The sequence below is a fragment of the Neofelis nebulosa genome, chromosome 14, assembly GCF_028018385.1.
Source record: "Neofelis nebulosa isolate mNeoNeb1 chromosome 14, mNeoNeb1.pri, whole genome shotgun sequence".
In the NCBI taxonomy this organism is placed as follows: domain Eukaryota; kingdom Metazoa; phylum Chordata; class Mammalia; order Carnivora; family Felidae; genus Neofelis; species Neofelis nebulosa.
The window spans coordinates 59,116,507-59,130,887 of NC_080795.1; positions in this window are offsets into that span (position 1 = coordinate 59,116,507).

Here is a 14,381-nt window from a genome sequence, read left to right on the forward strand (position 1 = left end):
TGAATCTGAAGGCCTGAGAATAGGGGACTGATTATATCAGTCCCAGTCTGAGTCCAAATGCCTAAAAGCGAGGAATATCAATGTCCAATAGCAGGAGATGATGGGTGTCTCAGCTGAAGCAGAGAAGGTAAAGTCCCCCCCTTTTTTTTTCTATTTAGGCCCTCAAGAGATTAAGTGATGCTTACCTCAATTGGTGAGGGCAATCTTCTTTACTCAAACTACTGATTCACATACTAATCTCTTCCAGAGTCACCTTCACAGACATATCTATGAATAATGTTTTACCAACTAGCTTGGCATCCCTTAGCCCAATCAAGTTGACACATAAAATTAACCACCACATGATCTGAAAGCTAAAGCTGGGGATATTTAGGAACCTTTTAGAAATAGATGGTCCTTAGAAGAGCAGGTAGCATCCATCCAGAACACCAGATCACACAACTTCTATAGGATATATACAAATTCCAAAACCAACAAGCAAGATCCAAATGACCAGAATCAATAGTTATTATGCTTTGTTTGGATAAATTTGATTTTTTTATTCTCCTAAGTGTTTTCTTTCCTCTTTGATGGATCATTGTACTGGATTTCCCATAGACACATGTTACTTAACTTAGAAGACCTATATCCTTAATACTAGACATTCCTTAGACACAATACAGACAATCTAATGTCTGTAATTTCCTTGTGACTTGCTAAAATATATGATATATAGTCAATTCAACTGATGTGTTTCCACTTTGGGTGCTTTTCAGCTTTCTTTAGTACTAGTTTCTTATAATTAATTGGTTTCTTGAATAATTGGAATCAACTACTGAGTAACTTTTCAAGATGGCAAACATACCAAGAGATAAAGCTGTCAAAAGTTAACACCCCCTATTATATCAAAGCTAGTGAATTAGTTTCCAATCACTGCATAACAAATTAATCTAAAATGTGGCAACTTAGGGGTGCCAGGGTGGCTCAGTTGGTTAAGCATCCAACTCTTGATTTTGGTTCAGGTCATGAGCTTATGGTTCACATGAGTGAGCCCCCTGTTGGGCTCTGTGCTAACAGCATGGAGCCTGCTTGGGATTCTCTCACTCTCTCTCTTTCTGTCCTCCCCTATTTCTCTGTACCCTCTCTCTCTTTTCTCTCTCTTTCTCAAAATAAAATAAACTCATAAAAATTATGGTGACTTAAAACAATACATATTTCTTATCTTACTTCTTTTCTTTCTATGGGTCAAGAATCTGAGAGTGACTAAGCTTGGTATTCTTGACTCAGGATCTCTCATAAGATTACTGCCAAGATGCCCACTAGGACTGTAATCATCTAAAGGCTCTACTAGAGCTAGAAGTCTACAACTAAGAAATCTGATTGATATAGCCATTGGTTGGAGGCATTAGTCCTTTGATGAATATTGTTAGGATGCTTCAGTTACATACCACTTAGGACTTCACAATGGTCTGATAAATATGGCAGCAGCCTTCTCCTAAAGCAACTTACCTAATAACTTGCTGAGAGAATAACCAGCCAGCCACAGGGTCTTTTATTACTAAGTCAGTGAAATACACAATGACACTTCCACTTTATTCATTGGAAATACGATTCATTTGACTCGCTATGTCCAGTCCACACCCAAGAAGAGGTGGACCTGAATTGGTGAGAGGAGTATCTCTTCATCAGAGAAGTATCAATGAGTTTGTGGACATAGTTTTGAATCCACTGTATTTAAGATGGGATAATCATGTCTTCACAGAAAATAATTTCTAGGGATCTTTTATAGGAGCTAGGCTTTGTGCTGAAGTTTCACAGAAGAAAAAAAATTATAAAAGACAGTAATCAGAAAGTATTTATTTGGAGATTGTGTCTCTTTTACATATCTTGCAGTGAAAGTGTCTTACTTAAGCTCAACTTCTTTATGGCTTGAGATCTTCCTTGTGATCTCTCCACTATAAATCATTTGCTTGGCATCAGATCACTCTTTTTCAAAGTCATTGAAATTATACAATATTATTTAAGTATTTCATAGAGATATTTTGGTTGAATATAGACTCTTACCTGGCACCCAAAAGGTGAAATTGGATTTGTGGAACAAATGTCTCATGATGTCTATCTGGAAAGTAAAAATAGATTTTTTTTATTTTAATAAACTGATATCTGTGTTTGGTTTTGGGGGTTTTTTTCCAGTATTTTTTCTGATATAATCCAGGGTCCAATTTGACTTGCTAATTCACCTACAGAAAAAGAGAGCTTTGGATAAATTGATTTAAGATGAATGCAAATAGACCTTGAATTGAAAACTAAATGTGAAGCCTCACAGAGAAATCTGGACTTTCTTCTGTCCTCAAGGCTCTTTACTACATACTTTTCAATAGGCCTGGAAAGCTGGGAAATTTTCATATACTATGATTCAGAACTTGACAAGGGAGTTAGATAATGCCACAGAGTCCCAGAAAATTCTTCATCAGAAAAGGTTAGGCAGGAATTAGATCACAACACAGCAACTGTAGATATAATATCAACTTTTCACAGTGGAGCATGTGCTGTCTTCAAGGAACAATCTTCTCCTTATATCCCTTTAGACCTTTCTGAACACTTTGATATCACTAAAAAGAGAGCCTGGGAGCAAAGATTGCCTGACATAGGGGTCCTGAGTCCTACTTTGGACAGAAATGACGAGTCCTTTGTACTACCATCTTGGTTACCTGGGGCCCCAATGAGAACATTCCCTTGGCTATCTCTATATTATACATTCATTGTTGGGGGCTGCCTTGAGAATAGCATGGCCTAGGATGTCAGCTAACTATATTCTTCACCTTTGACCAACAAATTCTTTCTTGAAGGCTGGTTCACATGGTGCATCTGTATATCTTTCATACTATCTAACAAATGTAAAAAGTTTGATACCTATTGTCCTCGTTATGACCAAACATATTCCATGTAGATTAAAGATTTAAACAAAAGTAAAATTTTGAACTTTTCAACAAAAATATCAGAATGCAACTTTATGTCATTTGTATAAGGAAGAATTTCTTAAACAATAAAACAGAAACTTTGGTAAACACTGTTCCCAAATTTGAAAAAAATTGATGTCTGTATATTTAAAGAGATAATACATAAAGTTTAAAAAGACCAGAAGATAATCTGATATTTAAGTGCATATAATAAACTTTTAATAGCCAGAATACATTTAAAAATTGAATATCAATGAGGAAAACCTAAACAATGTCATTAGAAAATTGGTAAAATATATGAACTTGGAAGATGACATTTACAAATATATGAACCTGTGATCAAACCATGCAGTAGCAAAATTTATAACCATTATATATGTTTAAAAATTCAAAATCTCCTCAGGAATATGGGAACATGTCTAATATTTTTCTGGTTAAAGTAGAAATTGTTACAACCATTTTGGGGGACAAATTATAAAATTAAAGATGCACATAGGCCACAAGTTAGCATTTTCACCCCAGTTAATATATTCCAGAATAATTGTTATCAATCCAGACTGTACACTACTTATAGAGAATTTCTAGAACTTAATTAATTGATAATAACCACTGTCCAGGGCCCCAAATCAAATCATTTGAATCAGAATTTCTAGGCATGGAAATTGGTTTTTTGTATATCTTGATATCTCCCAAGATGATTCTTTATTTTTTTTAAGTTCCTTCATTTATTTTGAGAATGAGCTGGAGAGGGACAGAGAGAGAGGGAGAGAGAGAATCACAAGCAGACTCTCCTCCCCCCATGGGGCTCTATGTCACGAATGAACCATGAGATCATGACCTGAACTGAAGTCAAAAGTTGGACACTTAACCAACTGAGCCATCCAGGCAGCCCATCCCTAGATGATTCTTATGCACATAAAATCTGAAGAAGTGGGGCGTCTGGGTGGCTCAGTCTGTTGAGTGCCCAACTTTGGCTTAGGTCATGATCTCACAGTTTATGGGTTCAAACCCCACATCAGGCTGACAGCTCGGGGCCTGGAGCCTGCTTTGAATTCTGGGTCTCCTTGTTTCTCTTTCTGCCCCTCCCCAGCCCCTTCTCTCTCTTTCTCTCAAAAATAAATAAACTCAAAAAAAGTCTTAAAAATCTAAAGAGCCAATCATATAGGAAAATATTCATAGTAGTACTATATGTAATGACAAAATATTTGAGGAAATATAAATTACTACCTATATAAGACTAAACACAGAAGCATGTTTTATTTCTTTAATTGCATTAAACACAGCCATAAAAATGAATGAACTAATGGTACACACATAAGCACAAAAGAATCACATAAACATATTTGTAAGGATAAAGTCACTTGTAAGCAAAAGCTGAGTATAATATCATTTATAAAAAGTGTAAAAATATGTAGAATATTACTCCACTTTGTATGGTTTTAATATGCATGAAATTCACTTACCATAGTTAAAAATACATCAGTCACCCCATAACACAATTCAAATTTCAGTTACATGATATAATATCTGTGAATAATTATATAAAGTACAAACTTTGCCGCCAGCTCTTCTGTCTGTAGTTCACTCTGTAAGTAACAGATGTGCATCCTGATCACGACCAACACATCATCTCTTTCAAAGTCTGTCTTTTGTTGGTCACTGGGCATCTGTTATTCTGTTCGTGCACAGACAGCAATTCACATAGTTTGGTTGTCTTTGTGTCTCCCAATGATAAACTCACATTATACATATTTTTAAATGGGTAATCAAAAAAGGAAAGTGACCAACAAAGATAAAAGCACAGCAAAGAAGTAACATGTGATAATGCTGGAAGTAAAATTCAAATTAAATGTAACTATGGTTAGAGAAGAAATAGCTGACCATTGGAATGTAGACACTGTTGCTTTTCAAGAGGCTTTAGCTATGCAGCTAGAGAAACTTAGCGAGGGCAAAATTATTGCAATAAATGAGAAAAAATGATTGTGGGGAAAACAAAGGGAGCCCCATCAGCAAAAATGTTCATATTAAAGGAGTTGTTATAGATATGTCATAACATCAAAAGCACAAAAGGTAAATGGTGGAAGCTTATTGAAACTTAGAAAAAAGTAGGACAATTCTGAAGTCAAAAAAGATGCTCAATCTGTATCATAATCCAGATAATGGGAAAGCAAGTTCTGTTCAAAACACACTGGTTTTTTTTCAAAGAAATAAAATACCTCAATTACCAAAGTTTTTAATATTTTAGATTACAGGGTATTAAATAAATACTGGTTTTACCGCTTTTTTCACTTCCCTACACATTTGTCACTGGCAGTAAGAAAGATTTTTAGTACTTGACAGTTTTTCAAAAGTTTTGGAAAATTGTAATTTTTCCATTGATTATTAATATCACTGTCATGGTTTCAGCCTGTGTGGTTATTATCATTGTCCCATGCTATTGTGCAAAGTGCATATCTGCATATCTGCATACATATGTACATGTATACATACATGCATGTGTGTGTACACATATACATATGTGCATGTGTGTGTCTATATATATATATAGTATATATGGATATATAGATATATAGTTTGTATAATGGTTTATATTATAGATATGTAGTACATAAAAGTTTTAAGAAATAGAAAATGCCAAATTCAGCATAATAGATATTTACAAGTTGTTATTTTAGATAGGCAAGAAACTGTAGTTTGTATTGAGAAGAGAAATATACACAGGTTATACATTTTTCATCTCTTTTTCTTATGCTAGGTCATCATTACACAGATGTTCATTATACTATTCTTTATGAATTTGGGTTGTCTAAACTATTTTGTAATTTTTGTTAAGAAAATAAGATAAATGAATGAATGGGGTTATATTCTCTTAACCATTTGACTGCCTCTATATACAGCATTAATACAAGTACCTAACTACTCTGTTCTACATTTTCAGTGGTAATCTCAGATTGAAATCATTGATAATAAGTGCATCTTATTTAAGATCCATAAATAAATTTCTGTTAATAAAAAGCTTGCTTGTTTGATGTCATGAAATCTATAACTGGCTGTGATCAATTAAATGGAAACACCACTGCACTCAGACCAGCCTGATGTCATGAATTGAAACATAGTTTATACACATTCTTTAGCCCTTGTAAAATAGTAAAAAAAGATAGTATTTAAAATAAAGAAGCAAATGAAAAAGATTAAAGAAATGAGCGACCTTAGTATTACAAGGATGTTTGAATTTCTTGGGCTGAAATAAAGAACACAGTTGTGTTCTAACAGCATTATCACAAACAAATTCACTATCTAATTAAAAAATAAAACCAATCTGGGGTACCTTGGTAGCTCAGTCACTTAAGAGACCAACTCTTGGCTTTGGGTCAGGTCACGATCTCAGTGTTTGTGAGATCAAGCCATGCATTGGGGTCTGTGCTGACAGTGTGGAGCCTGCTTGGGATTCTCTCTCTCCTTCTCTCTCTGCCTCTCCCCTACTTGAGCTCTTTATGTCTTAAAATAAATAAATAAACATTAAAAAAATAAAACCAATCTATGTTTGTAACTCCGAAACTTTAGGTATCAGGTTTGCTCAAAGGAAGAGGAAAAAACATAGTGGATGAAATCTTCTCAGTTTTTAGAATGTAAACAATATTATCAGTTTGACCTTGAAAGGAGGATAGCATAAATTGTGAAAAAAAAAATTTAATTATATGAAATTCTTGATCAGGACAAAAATTATGAGAAAGAATAACCAGACAAAGACATTAGAATCTAGTAAACGGGTTATCCATATACATGGTGAAGAACAAAAAACCCATTATTCAACAAGCTGAATAATGTTAAATTGAGGCAGCCCTTCATTAATTAAAGCTACAGAAAATTTCTGGAAGGAAATACACATAAAATATGAGAAAGACATACAAATCAGAGTAGTCCCTTGAGACATCACAACAAGTGCTGACAGGAATAACTGTTCTGTTAAAAAGAGGTAATAAAAAAGGATTTCAGTGTTGTTGTCACTATTAAGTTTGTTCAAAGTTTTCAGAATAATTCCAAATCTAGCAAAAGGAAAGGATCCGTGAAAGATCACTAAGTAGTTAATGTATCCATTTGGTTTAGGACTTTGAACTAGTACCTTTGATAGTACAAACAGCAACAGCTGTAAATTAAAACTAACAAAAGATCCCCACCTTGGTAACTATGGAACAGAATGGGAAGACCTATCTGGGTGTCAGGGATTAAGTGAAGACCTCTGAGGAAGAGGTAGAAAGAGAAGACATCATAGCGGGAAAAATAAGTCAGATGAAGAAGACTGGGGGATCATTTTAGGGCTAAGGAAATATAAACAGAAAATCAGAAGTGACTTTGAAAAATGCATATCATATACTATATGCTATTATATATGTACTACATACATGCATATACAAATTACATATCAATTACATATATATACATAAATATCATATATGATATTTATGTGTATCTATTTATCTATATCTTGTTTTAAATATATTTGCCATTGTTAGAGACAATATATACTGTGCTTCTAAATACGCACATCTAGAATTCAGCCTAGTGATTGGGATGCTTAAAGTGCTATGACTTACCCAAAGATAAATTAATACATAGTAAGTACACAGAATAGATATGAACAAGAAGGCGCCTCTAGAAAATTCCAAGACTTGAAGATACCAGCTTTTGGCTAAGTTTTTAATTACAGTTAGTTAACATAGTGTTATATTAGTTTCAGGTGTACAGTAATTTAACACTTCCATTCATCACCCAGTGCTCATCACAAGTGCACTCCCTAATCCCCATCACCTATTCAATCTACCCCCCTCTCTCCTCCCCTCTGGTAACCACCAGTTTGTTCTCTATAGTTAAGAGTCTGTTTCTTAGTTTTGCCCTTTGCTCACTAATTTTGTTTCTTAAATTCCACATGTCAGTGAAATCATATGGTATTTGTCTTTCTCTGACTGACTTATTTCATTTAGCATAATATTCTTTAGCTCCATTCATGACTGATGAATGGATAAAGAAGATGTGATGTATATATGTATATAATGGAATATTACTGAGCCACAAAGAAGAATGGAATTTTGCCATTTGCAATGACATGAATGGAGCTCATGAGTATTTTGCCAACCAACTTTTTTTTTGATTGAGATACAATTGTCAAAATCAAAGACAAAATGGCTACTGGCCTTGATAATTTACTGAGGAGACCTAACCAATTAAGCCATACAAGCAAAACTTAATTTAGCTTATTCTCCAAACAAGCAAAACTTAATTTGCTTTGCTTCTCGTAAAGACCTCTGAAAACTATAAACAATCCTCAAAATGTTCCCCAAAACTGACAGGAGGTAACTACTTTTAACCATCCCCCTATCACTAGGGAAGCTCTGATGTTACAAACAGTCACTGTAAAGAATAAAGAGCCTCTGCATTCTCACTCTATCAGCTGTCTTATAACAATATACCAGTGTGCCTCATTTCACTGCTGGTTTGAGAGCTCCCAGGTTACACATTGTTTTTCTGTGCACAATAAACTCTTACTAATTACTGTTTCAGAGATCCGATAGTTTTACTTCTGCTATTTCTAAATTTTTGACATTATTCACATAGATCATGTGTAAATTTAAGGTATATAATGTGTTGATTTAATGGATTTATATATTGCAGCATGATTACTACTGTATCTTTAGCTATCACCTCTGACACGTCTCATAATTATCATTTCTTTTTTGTAATGAGAACCGGTCAGATCTAGTCTTGTGGCAATTTTGAAATGTATATAATGTCATGTTGATGATAACCACTATATTGTACATTTGATCTTATTATCTACTAGTTGCAAGCTTATAAGTAGAAAAAATACCTCAAGGTAAAATTATTTTATATTACCCTGTAAGGAGAAGCGTTAAATGGTATGTGAGATTTTTGTCACCTAAGGCATGACAATCTGGAGAAATAATTACCCTCTATCTCTCTTCTGCTATATGTTTTATACTTTTTATTCTCTTTTAACTATTTCTCCCTAATTGGTGTTGACTACCATCTTTTTAACAGCAAGTTGGGCCCAGAACACAATTTATGCACTTAATTTTGAGAGTACCTCTTTTGTTAACGAGATACTGCTAAATAAGACAGATGACAAAATAATTATGCAATGCTCACATGTGTTTTGAGTACTTAATTATATTTTCTCAACTTGGTGAAATTGGTTCTTTATATTCTTTTACCTTTTGCATTTTTTTAGTGAAGTATAATTAACAAGCAATGTTACATTAGTTTCTGATATATGGTATAATGATTCAACAATTCTATATATTACTCGGTACTCATCACAAGTATACTCTTTGTTTAGTTTTTTTTTAAGTTTATTTATTTATTTTGAGAGAGAGAGACAGAAAGAGAGAGAGCCCTAGCATGTGCAGGGAGGGGAGGGGCAAAAAAGAGAGAATTCTAAGCAGGTTCCGCACTTGGACTTGAATCCCTATGCAGGGCTTGAACCCATGAACCATGAGATCATGACCTGAGTGAAAATCAAGAGCCAAACTTTTAACCAACCAAGCCACCCAGGTTCCCCAAAACTGTACTCTTAACCCCCCTTAATCTATTCCACCCAACCCCACCCACTGTCCCTATGGCAAACACCCATTTGTTCTGTGTATTTAAGAGTCTGTCTTTTTTCTTTCTTTGTTTTGTTTCTTAAATTCCACATACAAGTGAAATCATATGGTATTTGTATTACTCTGTCTGACTTATTTCACTTACCATAATATTCTCTACGTCTATCCAAATTGTTGCAAGTGACAAGATCTCATTCTTTTTATGGCTGAGTCCATTATGTATATACACAATTCCATTATATGTTTATATAATATATATACATATATATTATATTATATTATATTATATTATATTATATTATATATCTTCTTTATCCATTCCCCTATTAATGGACACTTGGGTTACTTTTATACCTTGGCTATTATAGATAATACTGCAATAAACATGAGCATGCATATTCTTTTGAATTAGTGTTTTCATTTTCTTTAGGTAAATACCCAGTAGTGGGATTAATGGGGCATACAATAATTCTATTTTTAATTGTTTGATAAACCTCTGTATTGTTTTCTAGAGTGGCTGCACCAGTTTGCATTCCCACCAACAGTGCACAAGTGTTCCTTTTTCTCCACATCCTCACCAACACTTGTTTCTTGTGTTTTTAACTTTATCCACTCTGACGGGTGTGAGGTGATGTCTCATTGTGATTTTGACTTGCATCTCCCTGATGATGAGTGACGTTGAATATTTTTTCATGTGTCTGTTGTCCATCTGTATGTCTTCTTTGGAAAAATGTCTATTCAGTTCCCCTGGGGCAAATAATCCAATTTTCAATTGGATTCTGAAAAAAATTTAAATAAGAAATTCATGAAGTAGAAATATCCTAATTAGAAATTCCTTAAGGAATGGGTCTAGGAAAAATACTGCAGACAATTTCAAATGATGAAGAAATCTACCCTGGAAAGACACTCCTGAATAAGCCACATTTGGCTGGAATGAAGAATTAAAAGAAAATATTAAATTCTCAATGTGAACAGGATAGAAGAGATTAATTTTCTTAATTCTGAGAGGATACAGAATTTTATAATGGCAGTAATTTGTAGTGGTCAAATTTTTCCTATCCTATACAATTAGAGAATATATCTCTGGCATTGTATTACTTGGATATGAATTATATAGTTTACCATGTACAGATTTGTCTAGTGAATTTGGTGGAATCATACATCTGAATAATATGCAAGATGAGAGAGTAGGAAATGATCTGGCTAAGTAAGTTTTGTAGTCTTAGGTAAGAGATTTTCATAGAGAAAATTAAAGGTTTCAATTGGCTGAGGAGGTATGTATATATGAACAGCAGGAAATGTAACCTATGAATTGACTTTTGTACTATATAGTGTGCCCGGAGGTTTCAATGGATCAGAAGGGTTGTAAGCTATGTATATCTTGCTGTACATGTCAAAAAACAAGTGATGGAAGGAGTTTATAGCATTAGATATATTTGTTTTCTACAGTCCAGGACACATTCTATTCTGGTCATGGACTTTACATTTTTTTTTAAATTATTTTCATCCAGCCTCACATGATCCAATTTATTTTTCAGAAAACCATCTGATCCTCTCCAGCATTTGCATTTGTATTTACATACTGACCACTTCACAAATGACCATTTAATCGCTAGTATCCATCCTCCCAGGCAAAAGGTGTTATTTATTTTTTAATTTTTTTTTATTTTTTAACGTTTATTTATAAGTTTTGAGAGAGAGAGAGACAGAGACAGAGAGAGAGAGACAGAGAGAGAGAATGAGCACGAGCGAGGGAGGGGCAGAGAGAGAGGGAGACACAGAATCAGAAGCAGGTTCCAGGGTCCCAGCTGTCCAGCCAGATGCAGGTCTCTAATTCACAAACTGTGAGATTATGACCTGAGCCTAGACTGAGCCACCCAGACACCCCCAAAAGGTATTATTAAAAAAAAGTTTTAATAGGTATTGGAACAGCATATCAATCATTGTTGTAGTAACTGGAATTGTCTTTTTTTCTTTTCCTCTATGAATAAAAAAAATAATAATAAGTTCCCTTACTTGAGAAAAGCAATGGTGCCCCTCTGAACACCTATGCCTCTTTTGAATACAATTTTGTTTTTGTTTTTGTTTTTGTTTTTAAGCTAGAAGAATAAAATGCAAAACCCCTAGTGGTAGCTGAGGACAGCCTTCTCTTTACTATCAAGCTCCTACCCCAGTAGGGATGGAATTCAGAGGGATTTTTATGTGCCTAAGTAACAATATATGAGCAATAAACTTTCTCCATAGACTATAGATTGTGTTAAGTAGAACCTCTGTTGATGTCAGGGTGGTGTTCCTGAGGAAAAACATGAATGTGGTAAATAAGCTTGGAGCAGACCTAAATCTCTCTACTTTACAGATGCTAGAAGAAACTCCTAAGTGGGGAAATAAGAAAAGATATGTAATTATTAGTGGTAGAGAAAGGAGAAAGAGCTATGGAACAAAGATACACTGGAAGTGGATTTTAAAATTTGCATATTCTGTGGTCCATGACATAAACTTCCACACACATCCCCTTAGAAAATCTGTAGTACAGCGTGAAAGAAAAAGTCACAAATAGCTGGATGTCATTAGAATGTGGTTAGAAGTTACGGAGAAAAAATTATAAGGACCAAGGTCTGTGTATTCTTTGTCACCAATGTGAAACAGAATTGGGCCATTAGAATACAGTTCAGGCAGACCTCTGGATTAAACACCACACTGGACTTCCTGCAGAGAGGTGGTAGCATGTATTATTTTAAAGACAAATTTTTGATTTCGAAGAATGGAACCAAGAGCAGGTTTTATTTTATCTGATTAATAATCAACTTTTGTGCAGTGAACTCAGTGTCACATAAATAAATAAAATACACAAAAGCTTTAATGCTGCCTGCCTCACCTCTCTGACCCTGTGGAGGGAAAAAAAATGGTAGAACTCCAGCCTGAATTTCAGCAAGAATTTTAGTTTCTCACCACAAGCAAGGGTGAGCCACAAACTAAGGATAGGGAAGAGAGGCTTAATTTCAAAAGCCTATACATCTCCCAGGGTCTAGAACTTGCCCTGCCTACTCAATGGAAGAACAATTCTACGAAGAATTTTATTATAGCGGAGAAGATCCCACAGCACAAACTACATCGATTTCTTGCTTCCTGAAATAATGTTAAAAAGGTGATCAATGGATGTAAATCTTAATAGCTTTGATTAAGTAAAGTCTAGGTACTTACTGAACAAACCCAAGCATTCAGAAATCATGATGCCTCCTTGTAAAATTCAGCTTTCCATTTAAAATGTATTGCCAAGAGAAAATGGGCTTTTAAGTTTCAAATATGGTTGTTGTACCTAATTACAGTATTAGCAAATCACATATACATGTTTTATCCTATGTCCTATAGCCTTAAGCCAATAGAGTAGACAGTCTAGAGACTTAAGGTAAAATACCTCACTACTCATTTGCAAATGAGAGAAGAGCCTGTACACACAGTGAGCTTTTCCAAGGAAAGTCTAACCCATTCAGGATTTGGGACTTTTCATTGATTATCTGTAACAGCCTCTTGAGAATTGAGTTTGCCCTATCCATCTTAACTATGAAGACTGAAAACTGAGACCAACTGTTAACATTTCTTACATATTTGCTGTAGGAAGTTCTTGCCCAAAATGTAAGCCCAGAAATCAATAATTTAAGTATTAACTTCAGAAACTTCTATTAAAAAGTTTGTTGGCCAAATATTTACTTGCCTAGGCAAACAGTTCATTTTCATGACAATAGGTTGATGATCTAGGCAAAAGCTTGCTTTTCAGAGGTGCCTGGGTGGCTCAGTCAGTTAAGTGCCCGACTGCAGATCAGGTCATGATCCCAGCAGTCCCTGTGTTGGAGCCCCACGGTAGGCTCTGTGCAGACAGCTCAGAGCCTAGAGCCTGCTTTGGATTCTGTGTCTCCCCATCTATCTCTCTGCCCCACCCCAGCCCACACTCTGTCTCTCTCTCTCTCTCTCTCTCTCTCTCTCAAAAATAAACATTAAAAAGCTTTTTTTTTTTTTAATAAAAAAGCTTGCTTTCCAAACAGTGTTTACTAATCAAAATTTTCTTCAAGATCCTCAGCAATATTAAACTCTTATATCAAGCACTTTGGTAATTCAAATCAGTTCCCCATATTTAATACTACGCCTTGAACCATTGATGTCAAGCCTATAAATATCCTGCTGTTTTTTTTTTTTTTTTTAACACACTACTAAAACTCTCCTAAGGTGTCATTCTTCCTTGAGATAGTAGGTTTAATAACATTAGCTCTGCTTGAATAACAGGTAAATTCTGGTGGATTTATTTTTGAAGAGAGGGAGGAATAGGCAATTGACACACTAAAGTAATGCTATCTCCAATTTGAGAAATAACTAGTAATTCTGTTAGCGTATGCAGCTGTAAATGAAAATGGTGAACACTTTGTTTTATTCACTAACAATGTCTTCTCTATTTTTTTCTAGTTTATTATAAATATTCTCCTTGAAATTTCATAGTAACTACTAGTACAACTTGATTTTTTCTTCTTAATGTAACTATTTTCTGTAATTCTAAAAAGTAAGTGCCCATCCTTCTCCATTTAACCTAATTTTAGCATATTAAAATCAAAATAATATTGATATATTCCTATTAAATATATAATAATAAAGGTTTTTAAACCTGTATTTAATTTCAATAATTTAAAGCAAATGAAAAAAAAAAAAAAGGGCATCCAATAAACTTAATTTGTAGAAGAAAGGATTTATGTTAGAAAAAAAATCAATTTTCTGACTCACAGCATAAAGAGGTTTTGGAGAATCCCCCTTTCTAGAGATACCAATTATCCTAGAT